A 20798-nucleotide genomic window follows, 5' to 3' on the forward strand; every position below is an offset into this window, starting at 1 on the left:
GGGGGATGGGGGCATACAGATCTGGTGGGGGTCTGGAGGCATACAGTTCGGGTGGGGGGGCTAGGGGCATGCAGTTTTGGTGAGGGGGGCTAGAAGCATACAGATCTGGTGAGGGGCGCTGGGGGTATACAGATCTGGTGGGGGGGCTGGCGGCATACAGATCTTTTGGGGGGGCTTGGGGCATACAGATCTGATGAGGGGGCTGGGGGCATACAGTTCTGGTGAGGGGGACTGGGGGCATAAAGATATGGTGGGGGACCTTACAGTTCTGGTGAGGGGGGCTGAAGCATACAGATCTGGTGGGGCAGGCTAGGGGCATACAAATATGGTGGGGGGCTGGGGGTATACAGATTTGGTGGGGGGGGCTGTGGGCATACAGATCTGGTGGGAGGGCTGGGGGCATACAGATCTGGTGGGAGGCTGGGGGCATACAGAACTGGTGAGGGGGGCTGGGGGCATACAGATCTGGTGAGGATGGCTGAGGGTATACAGATCTGGTGAAGGGGCAGGGGGCATAGATCTAGTCGGGGGCTGGAGGCATACAGTTCTGGTAAGGGGGGGCTGGGGGCATACAGATCTGTCAGGTGGGATGGAGGCATACTTATTGGGTGGGGGTCTGGGGGCATACAATTTCGGTGATGGGGGGCTGGAGGCATACAGTTCTGGTGAGGGGGGCCTGAGGCCTACAGAACTGATAAGGGGGCTGGGGGCATACAGAACTCGTGAGGGGGGCTGGGGGTATACAGATCTTGTGAAGGGTCTTGAGGCATACAGATCTGATGGGGGAGCTGGAGGCATACAGTTCTGGTAAGGGAAGGCTGGGGGCATACAGATCTGGCGGGGGGGGCTTGAGGCATACAGTTCTGGTAAGAGGGGGCTGGGGGCATACAGATCTAGCAGGGAGGCTGGAGGCATACATATCTGGTGGGGGGGCTGGGGGCATACAGTTTTGGTGATGGGGGGCTGGAGGCAAATGTGACACCCTGGCCCATCAGGTCGTCACAGGGTGCCATGCAATCTGCCCTTCTGCATGGTACCCGCTCCTCCTTGGTTACGGGTCCTGTGCATTTGGTGTTGCTAACAGCAGATATATACAAATCCTGGGGAACACTCTGCACCACACCCACCAAACACCCATTGGGCAGCCTGAGGGGAATAGAGCCACCCAGATGGAGGGATGGGAGAAGGAGGGCCAGAATTGTCGGTTAGTGAGTAGAGAGTTGAAGTTCAGCGGTGACAGTGATAGGTCACGCTGCGGAGATGGGCTCCTGCACCCGTCTCAGGTGCCAGACGTTGGCCTGGCCAGAAGATACTGGAACCCCAGTCGCAGGGGATAGTGGCAAGGGGCAAGGTACTGCCAAGGAGGGCAGTTTGGCGGCTGGGAAGTAGCTTCACGCAGCCCAGTAATTCACCCGACGAGGACGGAGTCTTCACGAGCCGTTCTCCACACAGGTGAGCGGGACCTGAGTAGTCAAAGGAAAAAGGGATCCACAAAGAGTTAACACTGTGCCAAGGGACAAGGCTTCAGACCAACCTGCAACGCCAAAAGGGCACGGACCCAGCATGCTCTAACAACAGCAGCAGGACATTCCAGGACTTTGGTTTACCCGGTGTCTGTGTCAGCGTATCTGGACTGTGTGAGTACAATATGCCCCTTTGCCCAATGGGTCCCCAGCCATTCCTATCACCGAGCCCCGGGACACCTTCTTCCCTGCCCACAGAGGGGTTAACACCTTAAGCTGCCAGCCCATCGCTCCCGGGCGCTCCCTGTCCAAACGCAGCAGCGGTAGTATCCTGCCTTACCACACACCGTGGGTGGCATCATGAACACTATCCAATCCACCATAGCCAACAAATATCCCTCTTTTTATTTCGAGAGGCCGCACGGCCCCGCCTTGGGTCCGGAAACCCCTCGAGCCACTGCGGATCCGAATCTGAGCAGCCCGTCGGCTCTCGCGGGGGCGGACACAAAGTTCTGGTGAGGAGGGCTGGGGGCATACAGAACTCGTGAGGTGGGGCTGGGGGCATACAGAACTCCCCCGTCACTGTCGCGAGGGCGGAACACCCTCGAAAAACTTGGTGTCACGAACAGGATGCGAGCATGACCCACTTACCTGGGTGACGTGCGCCTTGAAAAATGAAGTCCGGGAGTCAAAGGTCATTTTTCCGCTGTGTTCGAGCCAAAAACGCCATCTTCCTTGACCCCGGCAGATCAACGGCAGCGGGAGGTGATTGCCCGTACCCAGAAGGAGAAAGATTATCTAAGGAAATCCACGTTCCGTGTTCGAGGCCCACCGAGAAGGGGCATGGTGCACCATTTTGACCCTGAAAAAGGGTGCGGTTTCCTGTCCGAGGCCTGTCTTGCCGAAGAAGTGTTTGTTGCAAGAAGAGATGTTGAGCAACACCTTCCGAGAGATCATCCGGGCCGCAACCTGGACCCTGAGGAGGTGGTCAGCTATACCCGGCACTGGGGTGAGAGGGGCTGGTATGCCCTCAATGTGAAACGGCTCACTATGGTAGATGAGCGGGTTGTGCCAGCTGCCACTGTTGGTTACCAGTCCCCCTGTTAAAGGTACAACGAAGAATGTTAAAGTATAAGTAATACTGAAAAGTTAACGATGCCATAGAATTGTTAGGTATCGGTGTTTTCGTTTGTTGTTTTTCATAGTTTGTTATTTTCCATATAGAAACTGCTAGAAAATGGGTGCTTTAATGAAAAAGTTTTAAAATGAACGGGAAAGTAACCTGATTTTCTCTAGATTTACAACGAATGTACACCAGTACATGGACTGCGTTAGTTTTATAAGGACTACATCGTTTTAATAGCTAAGTAAAAATGGACCACGGTCACAGGAGTGGCGTGACCAACACAAACTTGTGTCTTGTAAAAAGTTGCACCTCCTGTGCCCAAAAAGAGCCGTCTGACATACCCCGGGACCTTAACCCGGTAAAGGACCCAACTAAGGTTTTCAGGCTGAACAGGTTGTTTGGGTGGGGGGTTAAAGGGATCCGGGATGTTGGGACTGGACTGTCGCAGGGAGGGACCGCAACGTGGAAGGTTGGGTCCCCGCTGCCACTAAAACCGGTGGCGTCCTTTGTGGCAGACGAACTCTAAATAAATAGTTTGAAACAGTTTAAGTAAAGGTGCCTCCCTATAAGGGATGAATGTTAAAAAAAATGTTATTCATGTTAACCCTTTTTCTTCAGTTAATAAATGCTTGGTGTCCTTTAGCTCGCGGTCGAGCTACGTTTAACCAAGGGGAAATGTGACGCCCTGGCCTATCAGGTCGTCACAGGGTGCCGTGCAATCTGCCCTTCTCCATGGTACCCACTCCTCCTTGGTTACAGGTCCTGTCCATTTGGTGTTGCTAACAACAGGTATATACAAATCCTGGGGAACACTCTGCACCACACCCACCAAACACCCATTGGGCAGCCTGTGGGGAATAGGGTCACCCAGATGGAGGGATGGTAGAAGGAAGGCCAGAAGTAGAAGTGTCGGTTAGTGAGTAGAGAGTTGACATTCAGTGGTGACAGTAAAAGGTCACGCTGCGGAGCTGGGCTCCTGCACCCGTCTCAGGTGCCAGATGTTGGCCTGGCGAGAAGGAGCTGGAACCCTAGTCGCAGGGGGTAGTGGCAAGGGGCATGGTGCTGCCAAGGAGGGCAGTTCGGCGGCCTTGTGCTACAACCGGGCAGGGGCCAGGGCATGATGGGGTACGCGGACCCTAGGCTGAGAAGTAGCTTCACGCAGCCCAATAATTCACCCGACAAAGATGGAGTCTTCACGAGCCGTTCTCCACCCGCTCCAGAATCGGGGTACTAGCGCAAAGAGGGGGATAGGACTTCCCAAAATAATCCAGAAAATCACAAGCGTGAACCCTGAGAGCAAGCTCACCCTGCTAGCCACGCAGGTGAGCAGGACCCGAGTAGTCATAGGCAAAAGGGATCCACAAAGAGTTAAACACTGTGCTAAGGGACAAGGCTTCAGACCAACCAGCAACGCCAAAAGGGCACGGACCTAGCGTGCTCTAACAACAGCAGCAGGACATTTCAGGACTTTGGTTTACCCGGTGTCTGTGTCAGCATATCTGGACTGTGTGAGTATGTTGTGCCCCTTTGCCCCAATGGGTCCCCAGCCAGTCCTATCACCGAGCCCCGAAACACCTTCCTCCCTGCCCACGGAGGGGTTAACACCTTAAGCTGCCAGCCCATCGCTCCCGGGCCCTCCCTCTCCAAACGCAGCAGTAATGGTATCCTGCCTTACCACACACCGTGGGTGGCATCACGAACACTATCCAATCCACCATATCCAACAAATATCCCCCTTTTTATTTAGAGAGGCCGCGCTGCCCCACCTCGGGTCCGGAGACCTCTCGAGCCACTGCGGATCCGAATCTGAGCAGCCCGTCGGCTCTCGCGGGGGCGGACACAAAGTTCGGGTGAGGAGGGCTGGGGGCATACAGAACTCGTGAGGTGGGGCTGGGGGCATACAGAACTCGTGAGGGGGGGCTGGAGGCATACAGTTCTGGTGAGGGGGGCTGGGGGCATACATATCTAGTGGGGGGGCTGGAGGCATAGAGATCTGTTGAGGGGGACTGGGGGCATACCATTCTGGTGAGGTGGGCTGGGGGCATACAGTTCTGGTGGGGGGACAAGGGGCATACAGTTCTGGTGAGGGAGGCTTGGGGCATACAGTTCTGGTGGGGGGGCTGGAGGCATACAGTTCTGGTGAGGGGGGATAGGGGCATACAGATCTGATGAGGTGGGCTAGGGGCATACAGATCTGATGAGGGGGGCTGGGGGCATACAGATCTGGTGGGGGGCTGGATGCATACAGATCTGGTAGGGGGGATGGGGGCATACAGATTTGCTGGGGGTGGCTGGAGGCATACAGATCTGGTGGGGGGCTGGAGGCATAAAGGTTTGGTGGGGGGGCTAGGAGCATACAGTTCTGGTGAGGGGGGGCTAGAGGCATACAGATCGGTTGAGTGGCACTGGGGGCATTCAGATCTGGTGGAAGGGCTGGGGGCGTACAGATCTGGTGGGGGGCTGGGGGCATACAGATCTGGTGGCGGGGGCTGGAGGCATACAGTTCTGGTGGGGGGACAAGGGGCATACAGTTCTGGTGAGGGGGGCTAGGGGTATAAAGATCTGCTGAGGGGGGCTGGTGGGGCGGGCTAGGGGCATACAGATCTGGTGGGGCGGGCTAGGAGCATACAGATCAGGTGGGGGGAATGGGGGATATACAGATCTGATAGGGGGTCTGGAGGCATACAGTTCTGGTGAGGGGGGATAGGGGCATACAGATCTGATGAGGTGGGCTAGGGGCATAGAGATCTGATGAGGGGAGCTGGGGGCATATAGATCTGGTGGGGTGCTGGATGCATACAGATCTGGTAGGGGGGATGGGGGCATACAGATTTGCTGGGGGGGGCTGGAGGCATACAGATCTGGTGGGGGGCTGGAGGCATAAACTTCTGGTGGGGGGGCTAGGAGCATACAGTTCTGGTGAGGGGGGGGCAAGGGGCATACAGATCGGTTGAGTGTCGCTGGGGGTATTCAGATCTGGTGGAAGGGCTGGGGGCGTACAGATCTGGTGGGGGGGGCTGGTGGCATACAGTTTTGGTGAGGTGGGCTGGGGTCATACAGATCTGGTGAGGGGGGCTGGAGGCATACAGATTTGATGAGGGGGGCTGGAGGCATATAAATCTGGTGAGGCGGGCTAAGGGCATACAGATCTGGTGGGGGGCTAGGGGCATACAGATCTGGTGGGTGGGTTGGAGGTATACAGATCTGGTGGGGGGCTGGGGCATATAGATCTGGTGGGGGGCTGGAGGCATACAGTTCTGGTGGGGGAAGCTGGAGGCATACAGTTCTGGTGAGGGGGGCTAGGTGCAAACAGTTTTGATGAGGTGGGCTAGGGGCATACAGATCTGATGAGGAGGGCTGGAGCATACAGATCTGCTGGGGGAGCTGGGGGCATACAGATTTGGTGGGGGGGCTTGAGGCATACCGTTCTGGTGGGGAGGGCTAGGGGCATACAGTTGTGGTGAGGTGGGGCTGGGGGCATACAGATCTGGTGGGGGGGTGGGGGCATACAAATCTGGTGGGGGGGTCTGGGGGCATACAGATCTTATGGGGGGCTGGAGGCATACAGTTCTGGTGAAGTGGGCTGGGGGCATACAGATCTGGTGGGGGGGTGGGGGCATACAGATCTGGTGGGGGGGTCTGGGGGCATACAGATCTTATGGGGGGCTGGAGGCATACAGTTCTGGTAAAGTGGGCTGGGGGCATACAGATCTAGCGGGGGAGCTGGAGGCATACATATCTGGTGGGGGGGCTGGGGGCATACAGTTTTGGTGATGGGGGGCTGGAGGCAAATGTGACACCCTGGCCCATCAGGTCAACACAGGGTGCCATGCAATCTGCCCTTCTGCATGGTACCCGCTCCTCCTTGGTTACGGGTCCCGTCCATTTGGTGTTGCTAACAACAGTTATATACAAATCCTGGGGAACACTCTGCACCACACTCACCAAACACCCATTGGGCAGCCTGAGGGGAATAGAGCCACCCAGATGGAGAGATGGGAGAAGGAGGGCCAGAATTGTCGGTTAGTGAGTAAAGAGTTACAGTTCAGCGGTGACAGTGATAGGTCATGCTGCGAAGCCTGGCTCCTGCTGCACCCGTTTCAGGTGCCAGACATTGGCCTGGCCAGAAGGAGCTGGAACCGCAGTTGCAGGTGATAGTGGCAAGCGGCACAGTACTGCCAAGGGGCATTTCGGCGGCCTTATGCTACAACCGGGCAATGCTACAACCGGGCAAAGGCCAGGGCACGAGGGGGTACCCTAGGCTGGGAAGTAGCTTCACGCAGCCAAGTAATTCACCCGACGAGGACGGAGGCTTCACGAGCCATTCTCCACCCGCTCCAGAATCGTACTAACGCAAAGAGGGGGATAGGACTTCCCAAACTCGTCCAGAATATCCCAGGCGTGAACCCTGAGAGCAAGCTCACCCTGCTAGTCACGCAGGTGAGTGGGACCTGAGTAGTCATAGGCAAAGGGATCCACAAAGAGTTAAACACTGTGCCAAGGGACAATGCTTCAGACCAACCAGCAATGCCAAAAGGGCACGGACCCAGCGTGCTCTAACAACAGCAGCAGGACATTCCAGGACTTTGGTTTACCCGGTGTCTGTGTCAGCGTATCTGGACTGTGTGAGTACGTTGTGCCCCTTTGCCCAATCGTTCCACAGCCATTCTTATCACCGAGCCCCGGTAAACCTTACCCCCTGCCCACGGAGGGGTTAACACCTTAAGCTGCCAGCCCATCGCTGCCGGGCGCTCCCTCACCAAACGCAGCAGCAGTGGTATCCTGCCTTACCACACACCGTGGGTGGCATCACAAACACTATCCAATCCACCATATACAACAAATATCCCCTTTTTGATTTCAGAGGCCACGCGGCCCCGCCTTAGGTCCGGAAACCCCTCGAGCCACTACGGATCCGGATCTGAGCACCCCGTCGGCTGTTGCGGGGGCAGCACACATACAGTTCTGGTGAGGGGGGCTGGGGGCATACAGATCTGGTGGGGGGTGCTGGGGGCATACAGATCTGGTGAGGGTGGCTGGGGGCATACAGAACTCATGATGGGGGGCTGGAGGCATACAGTTCTGGTGAGGGGAGCTGGGAGCATACATATCTGGCGGGGGGCTGGAGGCATACAGATCTAGTGGGGGGGGTGGAGGCATACAGATCTGTTGAGGGGGGCTGGTGGCATACCGTTCTGGTGAGGTGGGTTAAGGGCATACGGATCTGGTGGGGGGGCTTGGGGCATACAGATCTGATGAGGGGGGCTGGGGGCATACAGATCTGGTGGGGGGGTCTTGGGGCATACAGATCTGGTAGGGGGGCTGGAGGCATACAGTTCTGGTGAGGGGGGCTAGGGGCTTACGGATCTGATGAGGTGGGCTAGGGGCATACAGATCTGGTGGGGGGGCTTGGGGCATACAGATCTGATGAGGGGGGCTGGGGGCATACAGATCTGGTGGGGGCTGGATGCATACAGATCTGGTAGGGGGGATGGGGGCATACAGATTTGCTGGGGGGGCTGGAGGCATACAGATCTGGTGGGGGCTGGAGGCATAAAGTTCTGGTTGGGGGGCTAGGAGCATACAGTTCTGGTGAGGGGGGGCTAGGGGCATACAGATCGGTTGAGAGGCGCTGGGGGCATTCAGATCTGGTGGGGGAGCTTGGGGCATACAGATCTGGTGGAGGGGCTGGTGGCATACAGTTCTGGTGAGGTGGGCTGGGGGCATACAGATCTGGTGGAGGGGCTTACAGTTCTGGTGAGGGGCGCTGGAGGCATATAGATTTGGTGAGGGGGGCTAGAGGCATATAGATCTGGTGAGGCGGGCTAAGGGCATACAGATCTGTTGGGGCGGGCTAAGGGCATACAGATCTGGTGGGGGGCTGGGGGCATACAGATGTGGTGGGTGGGCTGGAGGCATACATATCTGGTGGGGAAAGCTGGAGGCATACAGTTCTGGTGAGGGGGGCTAGGTGCATACAGATCTGATGAGGTGGGCTAGGGGCATACAGATCTGATGAGGGGGCTTGAGCATACAGATCTGGTGGGGGAGCTGGGGGTATACATATTTGGTGGGAGGCTTGAGGCATACAGTTCTGGTGGGGAGGGCTAGGGGCATACAGTTCTGGTGAGGTGGGGCTAAGGGCATACAGATCTGATGAGATGGGCTAGGGGCATACAGATCTGGTGGGGGGGCTGGGGGAATACAGATCTTATGGGGAGCTGGAGGCATAAAGTTCTGGTGAGGTGGGCTGGGGGCATACAGATCTGGTGGGGGGGCTTACAGTTCTGGTGAGGAAGACTGGAGGCATACAGATCTGGTGGGGGTGCTGGAGGTAAACAGATCTGGTGTGGTGGGCTAGGGGCATACATATCTGATGAGGGTGACTTGGGGCATACAGATCTGATAAGGGGGGCTGGGGGCATACAGATCTGGTAAGGGGGGCTGGGGGCATACAGATCTGGTAAGGGGGGTTGGGGGCATACAGATCTGGTAGGGGGACGGGGCATACAGATTTGCTGGGGGGTCTGGAGGTATACAGATCTGATGGGGGGCTGGAGGCATAAAGTACTGGTGGGGGGGCTAGGAGCATACAGTTCTGGTGAGGGGGGCTAGGAGCATACAGATTGCTTGAGAGGCACTGGGGGCATTTAGATCTGGTGGAGGGGGCTGGTGGCATACAGTTCTGGTGAGGTAGACTGGGGGCATACAGATCTGGTAGGGGGCTTACAGTTCTGGTGAGGGGGGCTGGAGGCATACAGATTTGGTGAGGGGGGCTGGAGGCGTATAGATCTGGTGAGGCGGGCTAAGGGCATACAGATCTGGTGGGGGGCTGGAGGCATACATATCTGGTGGGGGGGCTGGAGGTATACATATCTGGTGGGGGGGCTGGGGGCATATAGATCTGGTGGGGGGCTGGAGGCATACAGTTCTGGTGGGGGAAGCTGGAGGCATACAGTTCTGGTGAAGTGGGCTAGGTGCATACAGATCTGATGAGGTGGGCTAGGGGCATACAGATCTGATGAGGGGGCTGGAGCATACAGATCTGATGAGGGGGCTGGGGGCATACATATCTGGTGGGGGGGCTTGAGGCATATAGTTCTGGTGGGGAGGGCTAGGGGCAAACTGTTTTTCCAGGATAACCTTGTATGCTGCTTGATTCATACATCCTTCGCAAAGTGTAATCTGCTCAATTCCAGCCTTGCTGAAGCATCCCCAGATCACCACCAATCTTCCACCAAATTTCACAGTGGGAGCAAGACACTGTGGCTTGTACTCCTCTCCAGCTGCCATTTGCCATTGTTTTTGTAGGTCACTTGATGTCATCCTGTGGTTGCTGAGTGACATTCAAATAAGATGACAGTCATCTCGGTCAGTGGAGAGTCACTTTCCCCCTCTGCGGTCTGTAGCTTTTTTAACCCCAATGTCTGCTGCTTTATCTTATTGTAATGGTCTGCCGTCTTGGAAATTTTAAGGAAGGAGACAACATGATGCTCACTGTATTCCTCTGCTAGTAAAGCCAGAATTGAGCCTTTCTTTTCAACTCCTTTGGCATGGTTAAAAGTTATTTTTTTCATTCATACTTTCCCTTGTTAAATAAGATTTGGTTCAAGTGATCACCTTAACAGACGCACATTAAGTAGAATGAGGTGTACTCTGGTTGAAATTGAACTGACACTGGAATGGAATAGCTGTCAGACATATAAAGAAGCTGATTTTTATAAAACTATGTAGTGGTATCTTAACTTTTGCCAGAGCTATATATACATATATATATATATATATATATATATATATATATGTACCGCCCCCGTGTCAGCACAGCAGCCGGCTGCTTGGATCCAGATCTGCGGTGGCTCGAGGGGCGTTCAGAGCCAGGGGTAGAAAAAGGGGGGTATTTACAGGGGGTATTGTATGGAATAGTTTGCGACTCCACCCGTGGTGTGTGGTAAGGTGGAGTACCACCGCTGTGGATGGGAATACATGGTGGTGATGGAGTGGGCAGCCAGGTGTTTAACCCCTCCACGGGTAGGGGGAATGCCCTGGATATCGGTGGTTGTGACTGGGAGATGCCGTTGTGAACTAAAGGTCACTTGCGTACTCAATCAGTCCAATAATGCTGACACCGACAACCGTAGTAAACCAAAGTTCTGGACACCGGTGCCGCTGAGGGGGAGCACGCCTGGATCCCGTTTCCATTGGTGTTGTCTGTTGATCTGTGAGCATACCCTTGGCACCTTGTTTCTCTCTGGTTGGTCCCTGTAGCCTTAAACTAGTCGGGTCCCGCTCCCCAGTATGGCTAACTGAGGGAGCTTGCTTTCAGGGTTCACGCTTGGGATTTCTTGGACCGTATTTGTGAAAATTCCTATCCCTCTCATTGCACTAGTACTCGGATTTTGGAGCAGGTGGAGATCGGATCTTAAAGACTCTGTTCTCGTCGGGTAAATTGTCAGGTTGCCTGAAGCTACTCCCTGACCTAGGGTCCACGTACCCCGTCTTGCCCAGGTCCTAGCCCACTGATGGTGAAAGGCCGCCAGCTGTGCTCCACGACAATGCCGTGCCCCTTGTCACAATCCTCTGCGACCAAGGGTCCAGCTCCTACCAGGCCCAGACCAACGTCTTCTACCTAGTAGTTCCAAGGAGCCCTGCTCCTGACCTCCTGTCTCTTTCACCTCCAACACTACTCTCTGTCTGACTCCAACTGAACTGCCCCTGAGACTCCTGATCTCCCCTTAACCAACCCCCAAGTGGGCGACCCTATTCCACTCAGGCCGTCCACTTGTGTGTCTGGTGGGTGTGGTGCAGAGTGTTCCTAGGATTTTGATTAGCTGGTCTTTGGCACCACCATTTGGTTAGGGACCCGTAATCAAGGAGGAGGTGGATATTGCACAGAAGGGCAGATTGCACAATACTCTGTGATGACCTGATAGGCCAGGGCGTCATATTTAGTTTTTTTTTTTACACACACCCTACACACAAAGTGTGCCTAAACCACAGTGTCCACATGTTTGGCATTGTTGTAGTGAGGAGAGCCCACTTAAATGTATGGGGTGCAGGTTTACAGAATCACAAGCTGGGCACAGTGTACAGCACTACGATGTACTTTTTAATTCTGCAACATTCACTGTGTTTGATACCATGGGTGTTTTCCAGAGACTAAATAATCACTTCATACATAGATGAATTCCCAGAGGGGTGTAGTTTACAAAATTTGGTCACTTGAGGGGGATTTCTTCTGTTCTGGCACTTAGCAACTCTACAAATGGAGTCCGCAAATTATTCTAGGAAAATCTGTGCTCCAAAGATCAAATTGCGCTCCTTCCTCTCTGAGCCAAACAACTCTGTACAGTCACATGTGGGGTATTGCCACATTCAGGAGAAATTTTGTAACACAATATGGGGTCTTTTTTTCTATTCTTTTTGTGGAAATTTGAAATCTGGGGTTAAAACAACATTTTAGTGGTAAAATTGTAATTATTTTTTGTTCACCGGCCAATACTATAAAATTTTGTAACACACCTGTAGTGTCAATATGCTCACTGCACCCCTGGATGAATTCATTGAGGGGTGCAGTTTGTAAAATGGGGTCACTTGTGGGGGAGCTCCACTGTTTAGGCACATCAGGTGCTCTCCAAATGTGACATTGCATCTGCTAATGATTTTAGCCAATTTTTTTTAGCTAAATGGCGCTCCTTCCTTTCCGAGCCGTGACATACGCCCAAACAGTTGATTTCCACCATATATGAGGTATCTCAGGAGAAATTGCACAATATATTTTATCGGCCATTTTTTCCTGATACCCTTGTTAAAAAAAAGCTACCTGGATGAAGTAACAATTTTGTGGTAAAAAAAATAAATAAATATTTTCACGGCTCAACGTTATAAACTTCTGTGGGGTCCCAAGGGTTCAAGGTGCTCACCAGACATCCTGATGAATTCCTTAAGATGTCTTGTTTCCAAAATGGAGAGATTCACTGTTTAGGCCAGGGGTGGGGAACCTTTTTACTGCCGGGGGCCATTTGGAAATTTCTACCAACCTTCGTGGGCCGCACAAAATTATCAATGTTTAAATGACCCTGCTATATTTGGTGAAACAATTAATTAACTCACCCCTGCTGTGATGGCAGGAGCGGCTTCTCTTTGGTGCGGCTGTGATGTTCGGTGATACTAATCACGTTTCTTCAAACTGGTTTTTCAGGTTTGTCTCCGTCTGGAGCATAGTCAACTTTTTGTGATAATAAGATTGGTAAATCATATACATCACATAACAGACGCTGTATATACATCACAGGAGACGCTGAAGGTACATATATCGCATAGGAGACACTGGGACTGCTGTATATACATCACAGGAGACACTGGGGGCATATACATCACATAGGAGACGCTTGGACTGCTGTATATACATCACATTAGAGACGCTGGGACTACTGTTTATACATCACAGGTGACACTGGGGGCACATACATTACACAAGAGGCTGGGGACATGTAAATGGCCCCAGCATCTCCAATGTGATGTGTAAGTCACATGAGACGCAGGTGACATACTCATCACTGGAGACGCTGGGAGCATGCATCTCACTGGAGACGCTGGGGGCATGCATATCACAAGAGACGCTGGGGGCATGCACATCACAAGAGATGCTGGGGGCATGCACATCACAAGAGATGCTGGGGGCATGCACATCACAAGAGACGCTGGGGGCATGCACATCACAAGAGATGCTGGGGGCATGCACATCACAAGAGGGGCTGGGGGCATGCACATCACAAGAGGGGCTAGGGGCATGCACATCACAAGAGGGGCTGGGGGCATGCACATCACAAGAGAGGCTGGGGGCATGCACACCACAAGAGGGGCTGGGGCATGCACACCACAAGAGGGTCTGGGGGCATGCACATCACAAGAGGGGCTGGGGGCATGCACACCACAAGAGGGGCTGGGGGCATGCACACCACAAGAGGGGCTGGGGGCATGCACACCACAAGAGGGGGTTGGGGGCATGCACACCACAAGAGGGGCTGGGGGCATGCACATCACAAAAGACGCTGGTGGCATGCACATCACAAGAGATGCTGGGGGCATGCACATCACAAGAGACGCTGGGGGCATGCACATCAGAAGAGACGCTGGGGGCATGCACATCAGAAGAGATGCTGCGGGCATGCACATCACAAGAGACGCTGGGGGCATACACATCACAAGAGGAGCTGGGGGCATGCACATCACAAGAGGGGCTGGGGGCATGCACATCAAAAGAGGGGCTGGGGGCATGCACATCACAAGAGGGGCATGCACATCACAAGAGGGGCTGGGGGCATGCACACCACAAGAGGGGCTGGGGGCATGCACACCACAAGAGGGGCTGGTGGCATGCACACCACAAGAGGGGCTGGGGGCATGCACACCACAAGAGGGGTTGGGGGCATGCACACCACAAGAGGGGCTGGGGGCATGCACACCACAAGAAGGGCTGGGGGCATGCACACCACAAGAGGGGCTGGGGGCATGCACACCACAAGAAGGGCTGGGGGCATGCACACCACAAGAGGGGCTGGGGGCATGCACACAACAAGAGGGGCTGGGGGCATGCACACCACAAGAGGGGCTGGGCGCACAGACACCACAAGAGGGGCTGGGTGCACAGACACCACAAGAGAAGCTGGGAGCACAGACATCACTGGGGGGAGGCACAGACATCATGGGGGGGCTGCACAAAGGACTGGGGGATAGGCTGCACACAGGACTGGGGGATAGGCTGCACACAGGACTTGGGGATAGGCTGCACACAGGACTGGGGGATAGGCTGCACACAGGACTGGGGGATAGGCTGCACACAGGACTGAGGGACAGGCTGCACTAAGGACTGGGGGATAGGCTGCACACAGGACTGGGGGATAGGCTGCACACAGGACTGGGGGATAGGCTGCACACAGGACTGGGGGATAGGCTGCACACAGGACTGGGGGATGGGCTGCACACAGGACTGGGGGATGGGCTGCACACAGGACTGGGGGTTGGGCTGCACACAGGACTGGGGGATGGGCTGCACACAGGACTGGGGGATGGGCTGCACACAGGACTGGGGGATGGGCTGCATATATGACTGGGTGATAGGCTGCACACAGGATGGGGGGTGCAAAACAGGACTGGGGGAGCACTGACATCATTGTGGGGGAGAGGACAATGCAAACCTGGGGTGATACACAGCATTTGGGGGGCACACTGCGCTGAGGGTTTCACGCAACTCTGGGGGAGAGGGTTTACAGAACTGGGGTGGGGAGGCACAAAGCATTGGGCAGGGCACATAGCAGCAGAGGGCCGGCGCTGGACTTACAGCAGCATCGCACTCACAGCACCAGAGTGCAGGAGCCAGACACACAGCATCGGAAGGAGAAGGCGGGCACAGAGCTCAGGAGGGTAGGGGGCAGGCACACACTGCTGGAAGCTGTGAGGCTGCTGTGGGACCCACCCACAAAGTAAGTCCTGATCACGTTGGCACTGGCCTAAGGGAGAACACATTGGTGTGCACAAGCAGCAATGTGTGGATTTAAAGGGCCGGCGGCATGCAAAAATGCGGTGACTGCACAAGCACTGCCTCCCCTGGGAATCTGCCTGGGGGCCGCATAAAGGTCATGGCGGGCCGCATGGGGCCCACGGGCCGGAGGTTCCCCATCCCTGGTTTAGGCACATCAGGGGGTCTCTAAACGCGACATGGCATCCGCTAATGATTCCCGCTAACTTTCCTTTCAAAACTTCAAATGGCACTCCTTCCCTTCCAAGTCCTGCTGTACGCCCAAACAATTGATTTTCACCATAAATGAGGTATCAGTATACTCAGAAGAAATTGCACAATAAATTTTATTGTGCATTTTTTAGTGATACTAAATTACTAATGTGAAAATGCAACATTTTATGGCTAAAATATGTGTAAAAAGTAAAATTTTCATTTTTTCCTTCCACATTGTTTTGGTTCCTGTAAAGCCTGCTTTACATGTTACGATTTCGCATACGATATCGTATGCGATCGTAACCGCCCCATCATATGTGCGACACGTTCAATTTTGTTGAATGTGCCGCACAAATGATTAACCCCCGTCACACGTACTTACCCGTCCATACGACCTCGATGTGGGCGGCGAACGTCCACTTCCTGGAGTGGGAGGGACGTTCGGCGTCACATCAACGTCACGCGGCAGCTGGCCAATAGAAGCGGAGGGGCGGAGATGAGCGGGACGTAAACATCACGCCCACCTCCTTCCTTCCCCATTGCTGGCCGGGAGCCGCAGGACGCAGGTAAGATCTGTTCATCGTTCCCGGGGTGTCACACACTGCGATGTGTGCTACCCCGGGTACGATGAACAACCCGACGTGCAATTCATGAGGAATGAACGACGTGCGATGAACGTTTTACCGTTCAATCTAAATCGCACGTAGCTGTTACACACTACAATGTACCTTACAATGCTGGATGTTCGCCACTTACGACGTGACCCCGCCGACACATTGTAAGATGTAATGTAGTGTGTAAAGCGGGCCTAAAGCACCTAAGTTGTTAATAAACTTCTTGGATGTTATTTTGAGCAGTGTGCGTGGTTCAGTTTTTAAAATGGTGTCACTTTTGGGTATTTTCTGTCACCTCGGCCTCTCATAGTCACTTCAAATGTGATGTGGTCCCTAAAAAAATAGTTTTGTAAATTTTGTTGAAAAATGAGAATTTGCTGATGAACTTTGAATCCTTCTAACTTCCTAACAAAAAAATATGTTTTTAAAAATTGTGCTGCAGCTAAATTGGAAAGTGTTCTTTACAGATAGAGTAGTCCGATTACGGAATGCTATATCACAAGAAGTAGTTATAAATGATTTAGTGAGAAAATATATAATTCGTTGAGGAAGGTTGAACTAGATGGACCTAGGTCTTTTTTTCAACCTATGTAATTATGTAACAATTAGCCAGCAATGTGCAGAGGAACAAAGAGCCTGTCAGAGGCAAGTGGAGCAAAATTTTTAATGAAACCAATTGCAAAAATATTTTCTAACCCAAAATATATGCATTGAAGTGAAAAAAAAAATGTCATGAAGGTGTCTATATCCATGTATATAATTAAAAAGGCTGCAGATGTATGAATGTGCTATTATCTACTGATGAGCGAATATCTTCAGCACTATTCATTACTCGCACCAATATTAAAAAGGTATTTGCTATAACCGTTACTCACTGAGTATTTTTCAGCTACTAAATATGCTGGGATTGCCTACCAATCACAGTAATGCTGCAGCCTTCTTTCCTACTGGCATTACTGTGATTAATAGGCGCAATGAAAAAAAAACAAAAACTGAGTTCAATGAGAGCAGTTGGAACTGACTGCCCTACTGTTGACTTGTGGGACACGGAGGCACAGCAGGAAGGAGCCCCGAGTGTGACCTGCACTCACCTGACTGACGTCATCGCTTCTCACCGCCGGGTACCCCCATTGACGTCAGTGTTTCCCATAGTCTTCAGTGATCGGTTATGTCATAGGTGACTGCAGACTCTGGATGTAGCAGAGTCCAGGACCTTTTGTGAATTACGTCAGACCTGTGGGGTTGTTTTGGGGGGTAACTGGAGAAAGAGGGGGATTTATTTATTTTAAATACTTACAGGGTTAGTAATGGGGGGTCTCATAGATCCCTCCCAATTACCAGGGTTTAGTAGCAGGTATGATTTTTGAGAAATCACGGCTGTCATTAACCCCTTATATTATCCCGATTGTAACCACACCAGGACAATTCGGATGAGCTAGGTAATGCACCAGGATTGTCGCATCTAATGGATGTGACAATTCTGAGAAGCTTTGGGCTGATATTTTTAGCCTGGGGGTCCAATCACTATGGGCCTCCCTAGCCTGAGAATACTAGCCTTGAGCTGTCGGCTTTATCTTGCCTGGGTATCAAACTTGGGGGGAACCACATGCTTTTTTTAAATTAATTATTTAAGCAATAAAAGAGTCACATAGGGTACCTCATATTTTGATACACAGCCATGATAACGCACAGCTGGGGGTTGCAGTCTGTAGCCATATGCTTTATCTGTGCTGGGCACATTTTTTTAGTTATTTATTTTTCCATCTATTAGGGGACACAGAAAGCTACTGTGAGGACAGACAATTAGAGATGTCGGCATGCCAGCAGTCTGACTGCAGCTAATCACAGACAACAGTAGAGAATGTGGGCAGGGGAAGCAGTGCATATGTATGAGATCTAATGAGCGGACGCGGAAGTAGTGTGACAGCCACGGGGAATTTCGGTAAGTCTAACTGTCCTACTTTAATCCCCGTTATACTCTTACAATATTATCCCAGAAACCAAATGTGAGTCATTAATATATCCAGTTATCTTCACAATGCTGTTCCATTCAGTTTCAAAATATTTCCATCCATTTCAGCATTTTTACAGTCCTCCCAGACCAACTTCCAAGGTCCTTCTGAAAATTCTTTCCCATTATTTTCCTATTGATTTGCATTGGGTTCATTATTCGTGATGAATACATGAATAATAGCAATTATTCAGCTCGAATGATGCAAACCCGAATATTTCACTATTCACTAATCTCTACTATTAATACATTATACAATAAATCTCAGTATTTTCTAATAGAACCAAAGCAAAGCATGAGAAATTTTCTTTCTGGAGAAAGCAAAATCAGTGATTGCAAAAAACCTAATTGTATGTTCTTTACCACACCCAGGAATATCATTACCTTCCATTACCAACCTGTTAATCAGGTTCTATTGAAAGTGTATATTCATGAAGAACATCTACATGTGTTATATAGAATCGCAATCTGCCTGGTTTAGATCCTTCATGCACTGAGCATGTGCAGTACACGTTACATTAGAGGTAATAGTACAGTGATAACACAAATGAAATATGTACTTTTTTGTGTATCTTAACTTTTATTTGATTTTGTTTAGTTTCTGAAATGTGGGCATTGTTTTATACCTGTGTGTTTTAACTTGTGAACTAATTACTAGTGATGAGCGAGCATGCTTGTAACTACTCGGTACTCGCACGAGTATCGCTGTACTCGGGCTGCTCGGCGGGGACCGAGTAATCTCGCGATACTCGTGCTGTACTCAAGGTCTTCATTTCTGCATGTTGGCGCTCTTTTGAGAGCCAGCCCTCATGCAGGGATTGGCTGGCAGACCACTGCAATGCCACAGCCCTGTTAGTTGTGGAATTGCAGTGATTGGCCGGCCTGCACAGCGTGACCGAGCCTTTATACCGGCGGGCGCGCTGTGCTCTGCTCACAGCTATCCAGACAGTCAGTGCAGGGAGAGTGTCGCTGATTCAGGGAAAGCTTTGCGGCCCTTTATAGCTTTTTCAGTTGCAGGGCTGCAAACAGTTCTCTTCTCAGGACTATTCTAGTTGTATACAGGCAGGCAGGGTATAGCCAGGTCGGAGTACAGTAGCAGAGTCCTTCTCAGGACTATTGTTGCTATATACAGGCAGGGTATAGCCAGGTCGGAATACAGGCTAGTGACCAGAAGAGTCCTTGTCAGGACTATTGTAGCAGTATACAGGCAGGCAGGCAGGCAGGCAGGGTATATAGCCATTCCTAGTGGTGACCGTATACCAGCCTTCATCATATCTGGGGCTGGTGTACACAGTCTAAAACAGTCCAGATAGTGTCAGACTTCTCAGTAATTGTCGCTCCTAAAAACCAGTTAGGTTCTTATTGCGTCCGTGCTTGCATTTAAAAACAGCACGTGTGTGTCTGTCGGTGGCAGCGTACAGGTGCGCGTTTTGCACAAACTATTATATAACGCACAAGTCTAGTGTATAATACACGTCAGTCAGCAGTGTCTGATAGTGTCAGACTTCTCAGTAATTGTCGCTCCTAAAAACCAGTTAGGTTCTTATTGCGTCCGTGCTTGCATTTAAAAACAGCACGTGTGTGGCAGTCGGTGGCAGCGTACAGGTGCGCGTTTTGCACAAACTATTATATAACGCACAAGTCTAGTGTATAATACACGTCAGTCAGCAGTGTCTGATAGTGTCAGACTTCTCAGTAATTGTCGCTCCTAAAAACCAGTTAGGTTCTTATTGCGTCCGTGCTTGCATTTAAAAACAGCACGTGTGTGGCAGTCGGTGGCAGCGTACAGGTGCGCGTTTTGCACAAACTATTATATAACGCACAAGTCTAGTGTATAATACACGTCAGTCAGCAGTGTCTGATAGTGTCAGACTTCTCAGTAATTGTCGCTCCTAAAAACCAGTTAGGTTCTTATTGCGTCCGTGCTTGCATTTAAAAACAGCACGTGTGTGTCTGTCGGTGGCAGCGTACAGGTGCGCGTTTTGCACAAACTATTATATAACGCACAAGTCTAGTGTATAATACACGTCAGTCAGCAGTGTCTGATAGTGTCAGACTTCTCAGTAATTGTCGCTCCTAAAAACCAGTTAGGTTCTTATTGCGTCCGTGCTTGCATTTAAAAACAGCACGTGTGTGGCAGTCGGTGGCAGCGTCAGGCTCCATATTGTCCCTGGATAGAGACGTGCATGATGGCCTGTAAACATGAAGTGCCCATTGTAAGGAAGTGGGTCTATTGTAATATAGCCCTTAGGCAGGGCAGCCAAAAATTTGGAGGCTCCACATTGTCCCTGGATAGAGATGTGCATGAGGGCCTCAAAACATTGTTCCCATTGCAAAGGAGCGGGTCTCCTGTCGTTGTAATGCCCATTCAGAAAGAATGGGCGAAAAAATTTACCACTGGGGGTATACCTGAAACAACGGCTTAACTATTGTAACGGTCACCATGATGGCGCATGAGGAGAAGGAGGAGCAGTCCAGCGATTAGCCAAAGTCCAGAAGTGTGTTACCATGGGTGAGTGGAGGTACATGGCAAATTCCCGTTACAAACTTTAAATTCCGCTGTAATTTGCTGTTGGTGTGTGTGGTGAAGTCTGGCCAAATCCAACCCTTGTTCATCTTGATCAGAGTCAGCCTGTCAGCATTTACAGTTGACAGGCGGGTGCGTTTATCTGTAATGATTCCACCTGCGGCACTAAAAACACGCTCTGACAAAACGCTAGCGGCAGGGCAGGCCAGGACTTCCAAGGCGTAGAGAGCCAATTCATGCCACGTGTCCAGCTTGGATACACATTAATTGTAAGGCACAGAGGAATGTCGGAGTACAGTTGTTTGATCTGCAAGGTACTCCTTG

General features: G+C 51.9%; 1 protein-coding gene across 1 annotated transcript in view; it reads left to right on the forward strand.

Moving 5' to 3' along the window:
- Positions 1 to 20798, forward strand: part of LOC142292038 (glycoprotein-N-acetylgalactosamine 3-beta-galactosyltransferase 1-like) — a 194558-nt gene that overhangs the window by 8575 nt on the left and 165185 nt on the right. The window contains exon 2 of the mRNA XM_075337098.1: positions 17708 to 17878. The gene's annotated coding sequence lies outside the window, so the exon portion shown is untranslated. The remainder of the gene's footprint in view (positions 1 to 17707; positions 17879 to 20798) is intronic.

This window comes from Anomaloglossus baeobatrachus, chromosome 2 (assembly GCF_048569485.1).
Source record: "Anomaloglossus baeobatrachus isolate aAnoBae1 chromosome 2, aAnoBae1.hap1, whole genome shotgun sequence".
Lineage (NCBI taxonomy): Eukaryota > Metazoa > Chordata > Amphibia > Anura > Aromobatidae > Anomaloglossus > Anomaloglossus baeobatrachus.